The sequence below is a fragment of the Sphaerodactylus townsendi genome, linkage group LG06 (assembly GCF_021028975.2).
Source record: "Sphaerodactylus townsendi isolate TG3544 linkage group LG06, MPM_Stown_v2.3, whole genome shotgun sequence".
NCBI classification, from domain to species: Eukaryota; Metazoa; Chordata; class Lepidosauria; order Squamata; family Sphaerodactylidae; genus Sphaerodactylus; species Sphaerodactylus townsendi.
In genome coordinates, this window is record NC_059430.1 from 118994746 (window position 1) to 119003025 (window position 8280).

At 35.8% G+C, this 8280-nt stretch overlaps 1 long non-coding RNA gene across 1 annotated transcript in view; it reads right to left on the bottom strand.

Moving 5' to 3' along the window:
• Window positions 1-2643: 2643 nt before the first annotated feature.
• Window positions 2644-8280, bottom strand: part of LOC125435362 — a 19690-nt gene continuing 14053 nt past the window's right edge. The window contains exon 3 of the long non-coding RNA XR_007244881.1: window positions 2644-2794. This is a non-coding gene — a long non-coding RNA (uncharacterized LOC125435362). The remainder of the gene's footprint in view (window positions 2795-8280) is intronic.

The following is an 8280-nucleotide window of genomic DNA, read 5'->3' on the forward strand; positions in this document are numbered from 1 at the left end:
TCAGTCTTTCTTTTCCTGCCAGAAGGAAATGTACTTTATTCCCACCTCATGCTCTTTTCTCCATCCCGAGTCTCCATTTTTCTCTGGCTTCCTTTCCCCCTCCTCCTTTCCAACTGAATCACCCCCAAACACAATCTTATTTTTCTCTTCGCGCCACTTTTCTCTTTCCCACGAGTTTCTGTTTTACTTCCGCCTCCCAGTCTTCCATGTCGGCCATTATATCTGCTGTTTCTTCTGTGCTTTGAGACCCAGAAGATTTCTACCACTTCCAAGCAAGCAAAGTCTATGGTTGGGTCTGTTATTTGACAGTGTTCCTCTCCCCTCATCAAGCAGCGTGGTTCAGAGGGGAAGGGAATGTCAGGTGTATTTCATAATGTGCAAGCTGTGTTTCCTAATGGGTTGGGAAGCTTTTATCCACATTATTTCGTTGGTAGTTGGTGGGAAGGAGATATTGGGGTATAGTTTGCAAAAGAAATTGGGCAGCAGCCCGCTTCAAGAGGCTGGATTGGAACTTCATAAATCTCTAAGAAAATGTTTCCCATATTACTTCACTATCACTAGAGTGAAATCTGCTTGCAAAGCCCCTCGGTTCCCTCTAGTGACAGTGAAGTACTCAAAAAGCTACATGAGGTCAAGCAGGTGAAACACAGGAGCCAGATGCCTGCAGAGAAAACTGGGTTATGACATCCTGTCCTACCCCTTGCTGTTTGCCTTTGGAGTGCTGTGGTATTTCCTTGCTTTAAAAATGAAAGGGAACATTGCCTTCTTCCAAAGGAAACACTGCCTTCTTCCAAAAGGCTCATTGATTTCTCTGGAGGCACAAATGTAATTCTTTGGGAGGAAGGGAGTCTTACTGTGACATTCCCGTTTCAGATGTATCTCATGCATACCATTTTGTTGGTACCACTGGGAAATGAAAATGGAAAGAGGGTCCTTGACTTTATGAACATTGAACACAATATTACTAGGTTTGTCAGGGGACGCGACTGTCTGACATAGACTGTTTTCCTCCCAAAGCTATTATCCCTGAAATCAGCTTTTTACATAATGTGCAGAATAATCTTCTATGTTTCATTCTTTTGAATGGGAAGAATGAAGAGGTGTACTAAAACTCTTACGAGCTGAGGATTCTTTTAAAAGTACTCAAATATTTAAACGTATCCTGAAGTAGGGGGTTTTTTTTACATTTTTTATCAGAAATTAGCAGCAAATATGGAAATTTGTGATTCAATGACACATGGATGTTTTGGATGGAGATAAGGACTGGAGTGCTTTAAGTGTCTCCTTTAAACCTAAATTATAGCTCTAATTGAAGCCAGGAGGAATTTAATTTCTTCTCATTGGCTCGTTCCGCACATGCAGAATAATGCACTTTCAAACTGCTTTCAGTGCTCTTTGAAGCTGTGTGGGATAGCAAAATCCACTAGCAACCAGTTGTGAAAGTGGTTTGAAAATGCATTATTTTGCGTGTGCGGAAGGGGCCATTCAAAAGAATGGAGAACAGCTTTAGTATTTTGTGCATTAGGAGTTTAGAAACCTCAAAAACAGAAGCAGGTGAGCCAATCGCTAAGCTTTCATGAATCAAAGCTCCTTCATCAGATTCACAGGTGTGTATGTCCACCTGGCTGGTTAGAAATGCCAAAAAAACACACAGTCCCATCTATAAAATATTAATTTTCTGTGTGCAAAGCTGATGTGGGGGGACACAATGTTTGGGTGTACAATTTCCGAGCTTGCCCTGGGCACCTCTTTCTGTAGATAGGCCCCTGCCAGACTGTTATTCATAAATTTTGGATGTTCCTGATTAGCAGATACCTTGAATAAGCAAACCCTCAATCATGAAAGAGAGGATAAAAGAAGTTCATGAACAGTTTGTTCTGTACATAAAATAGAAACTAAAACCCATACTCGCCTTCTTTGGCTCATGACACATCTGTAGCCATCTGACCTATTGCAGTGCGGAGGGGGAAAGAATGGTCTTTCTCCCGGAATGCTGCCTTGGCAGACCTGGAATAACAGTGCCCTGAAATGTAGGAGTCTGTTTCAGAAACTCCATATTGGGACTGTGTCTGGCAAGAATGCCTCAAGGGCTTCCCCCTCCCCCCACACCCACAACTTAATGCCTGGTCCATACTCAAGAAACTGCATTTGAATATGGACAATAGCACATCTGGGTGAGACCAGATCTCTTTTGTCTATGTTTGTTAACCTTCCCTGTGACTCATCATCCTTGTAACCATATATGTTGCAACACCCATTAAGGGTTGTAACCTGTTTTGTCCAACAGCTGGCAAAAACCCATTAAGATAATGGGTCAGCCATCACGTCAATGGTCTGACACTCAAGACCATTAGCTCACCTGGAACAGCAGGAAGAATCCTCATCAAGGATTTCCTTGGCCCCAAGACATGCTTTTCCCTATAAAAAGCAATTCTCAGACCCCAGTCAATTGTTCAATATTATCAAACCACCATGGTGGTCCATGATATTGTTCCATCCATGCAGATCATCCAGAGCCTAGCCATTAGTTCTGTTTCCTGGACATCCACAAGACTGGTAATATAATCTTTGAATTCCCATCACTTCTCTCTATATATCCAAAACCTATCTTTCATTTCTAAATTATATCCTAGGAACCCTTGAATGCATGTGTTTTTACCCCAGTAACTGAGTGATTGTGAGTGAGTATTTATTTTATTTCATTTGTTATTTTCTCAATAAAATCCTAGAAAAAGAAATCTATTTTCTCTGCTGGTTTCTTATGGGGAGCTGAAGCCCGTATACATAGGCTATTCTTGCGTCCCACCATTTTGGGTAACACATCTCACAGACAAATCAAAAGAAAAATATAATGAGGCAATATAAAAATGGCTGACCCACAAAATCTAAAGCTTTAACAACACTTCTCCCCAATTAAAAACTTAGCTGAAGGCTTTTCTGCGCATGTCCGACAAGGATTAGACGCTTTTCGACACCCTCCCGGCAAACAACAAAGATTTAATGGCATAAAAGAGAAGATAAAGACTAATAATCAACTTGAAACAGAGAACTCAAAAGAGAGAACACCGGACAGCTTTGAAGAGACGAAAAACAAACCGGTGAGTCCAATTAAAATACTAAAAAGATAAAGGGCGAAGCAAAAACATGGCGCCCAAGGAAACTTATGTAACTAAAACAGATTTGTCAGAGCTAACAAATCAGATAAAGGCTTCCTTTGATGACTTTACTAAGACAACACAGATCAACCTGATTGCAATTGATAAAGACATACAAGACATGTCAAAGAAACTTTCCAACACTGCGGAGAGAGTGATTAAAAACGAGAAACAAATAAAGAAAAACACTGACGATATTGACTTCTTGAAATCAAAAATAGCCTCTCTCTCAGATAGACAAAGAAACGCGCAAACCTTACGTTTAATTGGAGTCGAGAATGGAGGAATGAAACAGATATAAAAACCAATTAATACAGTGGCTCAATTCTATAAAACATTCCAACGACACGGAATGCGATAGATAGAGCCCACAGAGGATTTTCTCAGAAACAGAATTCCAGACATTATTTTCAAATGTACCACAGAAGAGATCAAAGAAACACTATACAAGAGCTGAGAAATGCTCAGCCTTTGATGTATAAAGGAAAGAAAATTTTTTGTGAGACCAGATCTCTCACCAGAAGCGCTGCAAATCAAGAAAACACTAATGCCATATGCAAGCAGCTCTATTTAAAAGCAAATAGAAGATTTTCATGGATATTACCAATGGCGATCCTACATTTTGAAAACAATCAGAAATATATAGCAAGAACCCCAAGAGAGGCACAACAACTTCTGGATAAACTGGGTCTCTCCTTGGAAGCTGCAGAACCTCAGACAGACAGTGATTCAGAAGAAGATGACATGCAGGACCAGGCTGCGACTTCACAAGATACCAGGCGTTCAAAGCGCCAAAGAAAGAAGATAACATAAGCCAAGACTTCTTCAAAAATTCTTTTAAATGGCTATATAACATTTCACTCTAAGTACTAATAGAATCTAACTGAATAACAATCACTAACTAAAATAACTCTTGTATGTAGTTTTTGGAAGATATTAAAACAGTAATCTGCTCTAACATTGTTTACTTTAACAATCTGGGAAAGGTTCCCAGACATTTGTTTTGAATAGTATTATCTAGCTTTAACACTGTTTCAGTAAACATCAAAATGGGCGGAATGCCCAGACAGAAAACTTTCTCTTCTGAGGGGAAAATAGGTTGTAAGATGCAATTTAGTTGATATGTATGTATTTAGAAGTATCTTTTTTTATTGGAATTTTATGAGATTTTTTAAACTGATTCATTGCCATTATCAGAGAGAATTGACTAAGAATATATGCTGGGGGGGGGGAGGGAGGACCGCAGAGGCGAAAATCCAAGATGTGGGAGGGAGGAATCTCTCCTCCAGAACATCTGGGAAGAGAAGGAGGGGGAAAATGAGGGGAAAAAAGAATGAATATGAAACAGCAGCAGGCCGAAAATAGTAGACAAAAATTATTACTTATGGCAGGAGATTTAAAACTTGTATCTGTAAATATTAGCAGTTAAATTCCAATTTTAAAAGATTTAAACTAGCCAAACTAGTTAGAAAGAAAACTGGGATTTGGTTTGCATCAAAGAAACACATAGAAGAAAGAGAGATATTGCCCCTTTAATAAAGCTACCGGGCTGGAGAACCTTATGTGAATCAAGGGCAGAGGGAAGGAAGAATGGTGTTGCTATTTTAGTGAAAAATAATATAAACATACAAGTGCAAAAAATATTGAAGGATCAAAATGGGAGATGGATTTTGTTACAAGGTTTCCTTAATGAGATACAAATAACACTAATGAACTTATATGCACCTAACAAAAAAAGCAAAAGGAAGTTTTCCTACACAGAAACAATTTAACAGAGTACAAAGGGGAATATAAAAGGAGAAACATTAATGAGTGGGAGACTGTAATATGGATTTGAGAACTTATAAGGGGCTTTTAAACAATGGAATATATAACTAATATGTATGAGGAGGCAGAAGGAGAGAATCACAACAACCAACTTTCTATTCCTAACAGACATAAAAGAAAATTTACATACATGAGACTATATTCTGACAAAAGAACATAGGAGTCTATACAATGTGTAGAGATTCAGACACACAACAAGAGTGGGTGTCAGACCGTAATGCTCGATTGGTATTTAGCCCTTCACACTCAGACTGGCAAAAGAGGGACAAGCAGTATAGATGGAGATATGACAATATTATAATGAAGAATGAGAAAAGAAAATAAGAAGATTTTACAGGAAGGAATGAAAAAACTATTTTTTAGAAAATAAAGAAACTTACCGTCCTCCTATTGTGACGGGATGTTGTGAGAGATACCTCGAAGGCAGTAATGAGAGGAGAGGTATTGTGCATAGAAATACAAAAAAAAAAGACAGAAAAAGGCATTAAATAAGGAAGAGACATCAATTAGTGGAAAAAAAATCAAAGAGAGGACTGCAGAGACAAACTACAGAACAAAAATAATATAACTGACTACTATAATGAATTAAAACTACTAAATAATAAAACAACTGGAGGAATTGGATCAATTAGAGTTATGGAGAAAAAAAAAAGACACATGGGTCAAAAATCAATTTCAAAAGAAGAACCAATATAAAAGTCAATGAAACAACTAGCCAATTATTTAAAAGCAAAAAGAAAAGAAAAACAAAAGAGTTAAATCAATAATAAAGTGAAAACAAAAGAAAAGAATAACAGGAAACATAAGGAATTAGACAAAGGTTTGCACACAATTTTATCAAAATTATTTAAAAAAGAATAGACACAGAAAAGGATAGAGGAAATACATAAAAAAGATCCTAACCACAGGAGGAGAGAAGCAAAGTATGGAGAGAAAAGATATAACACAAGAAGAAAACTGGAGGCTTAGTAATAAAAAGAATTAAAAGACCAACAAGTCTCCTGGTTTTAGATGGATTTACAGCAGAGTATTACAAAAGAAATGGCAAGAAATATTAATACCTGAATTACAAAAGGTTATATAAATAAGATATTAAAAGGGACAGAAAAATACCAGAAACATGGAGAAACAGAAATAATCACTATATAATATTAAAACCAGGAGCAATCCAGAACAGGTTGAATCATACAGACCTATAAGTTTATTAAACCAGGATTATAAAATATTTACACTAAATATATTGTCGAACAGAATAAAGGCAATATTACCAAAAATAATTGAGGTCCAAGATCAATACGGATTCGTGAAGGATAGAGATATTAGCTATCCCATAAGAAATGTATTGAATGTGATGGAACATAAAAGGCCAAGGATACAAAAAATATGCACCATGATAAAATTAGATGTCTCTATAAAGCATTTGACACAGTTAATACGCATATTTAATTCCAAATAATGGAACAGAGCGGGATTTGGAAAGGGATTAATAATGATATTAAAAAAAGAATTGTATATAAAAACAATAAAAGCAAAAGATTATGATGATAGAAAATAATGGATGAGTCAGGAAAAGAAATTACAGGATAGAAAAGAGGGGTGAAACAAAGGATGTCGCTTTCTCCCATCATTATTTGTAGTAGCAATGGGAGAAATACCTAAGCGGATAGAATTAAGAAAATAATGGTACTAGGATCCAAAGGCTATAAAATCAATAAAAGAAAGAAATAAAGATTAAACTTATTTGCAGATGATTTATTACTACTAATAACAACTAACCTGTAATAGAAACTTTAAAAGAATTAAAAAAATAATATTAGAAGACTTTCAAAAGCATTCTGGTTTGAGGGTGGTTAATATGGAGGAAATCTGAAATCCTGGGAGATAAATATAGAATAGAAAAAAACTACTAGGAAAAACAAATGGTGAAGAAGAAGATTAAATATTTAAGGTATAACATTGGCTAACAAATAAGAAAGAGGAAAAAAGATGTTTTAAATATAATTCACAGTAATATGGGGGAAAAAAAAAGTAATGGAAACAATACAAAAGGAGTGGCAAAGGGAAAAGGGAATCCTATCTATTTCTAAAGAGAATAATGAAGTAGCATTAAAAAATGTGTTATAATGCCAAAACTCTTCCTATCTAATTTCGTACTTTGCCGTTGGGAGATTAAGAAAAAAACAATTTGAAGAAGAATGGGATAAGAGAAAATTAAAACTATGGGCATTTAATCCAAAAAAAAAGAAACCAAGAGTGATTGAATAAAAGTAGTCTATATGTCTAAAAACTAATGGGCTGGGGGGGGCTCCCAAAGGAAATTACAGGAATATTACCAGAGGCATTTCAAATAAAAAGTTTGATGGGAATTCAAAATAGATAAAAAAAAGAGACAGATGGATGAGAGTTAGAAAATGAAATAAACTTGAACAAGGGTAGCTTTGGAATATATTCAAGAGTTGTTCAAAATAGAAAGACAAAAATTAAAAGGCCCTAGAAAGGTGTTAATGGAAATCTGGGGAGAAATGGAAGGGAAAATGGATGCCAGGGCTACTGGAGTGCGAGCACCACTTTCATGCGAGCATGGTTGAGACAGGAAGGAGGCACAAACAATAAGATCTCTACACAGACAAGGAGATATATACAAGGTAGCACTTTAACTGTACAATGAAAGAGGAGAATTAATACCGTTTCCAAATTTTATAGAGAAAGGAGGTAAAGAAAACTTTGGTTTCACTAATAAGAGGAATCACTGGGGAAAAAGATAAAAGCCTCCAGGAGGGAGGAAAGGGGAGAATTGTATAATGAAAAAAGTTGTATAAAAAATATATGAGGGGGAAAAAAAAGAAAAGGACAAAATATTAGGAGTTATATACAAAAAAAACATGATAGAAGATCAAAAGAATTCATGATAAGAATCATAATGGAAAAAATGGCAACAAGATGGAGTGAAAAGACATAGACCTAGCATTAAAAGGATTATAGATAATATGAATAAAATAAAAATAGATAAATATGCAGAACTAGAGAAAGAAATTAATATTAAAATGAGGTATAGAACACGAAACTAGTTGGCATATATGATAAGTGGGCTCAGTCGAGAAATGTTGTAGCATTGTGGAGAAAAAAAATGCAATATATACTACCCCATATGTGGCTAGAATGTATAGAAATGTACAAAAATATGTGGGAAAATGTGATAAAATACACATAGAAAAGTATGTAAAAGGAATTAAAATAGAAGATAAATATAGATTTACTATTTATAGGTATAGTGGATTATACTATAATAGAACAAAGA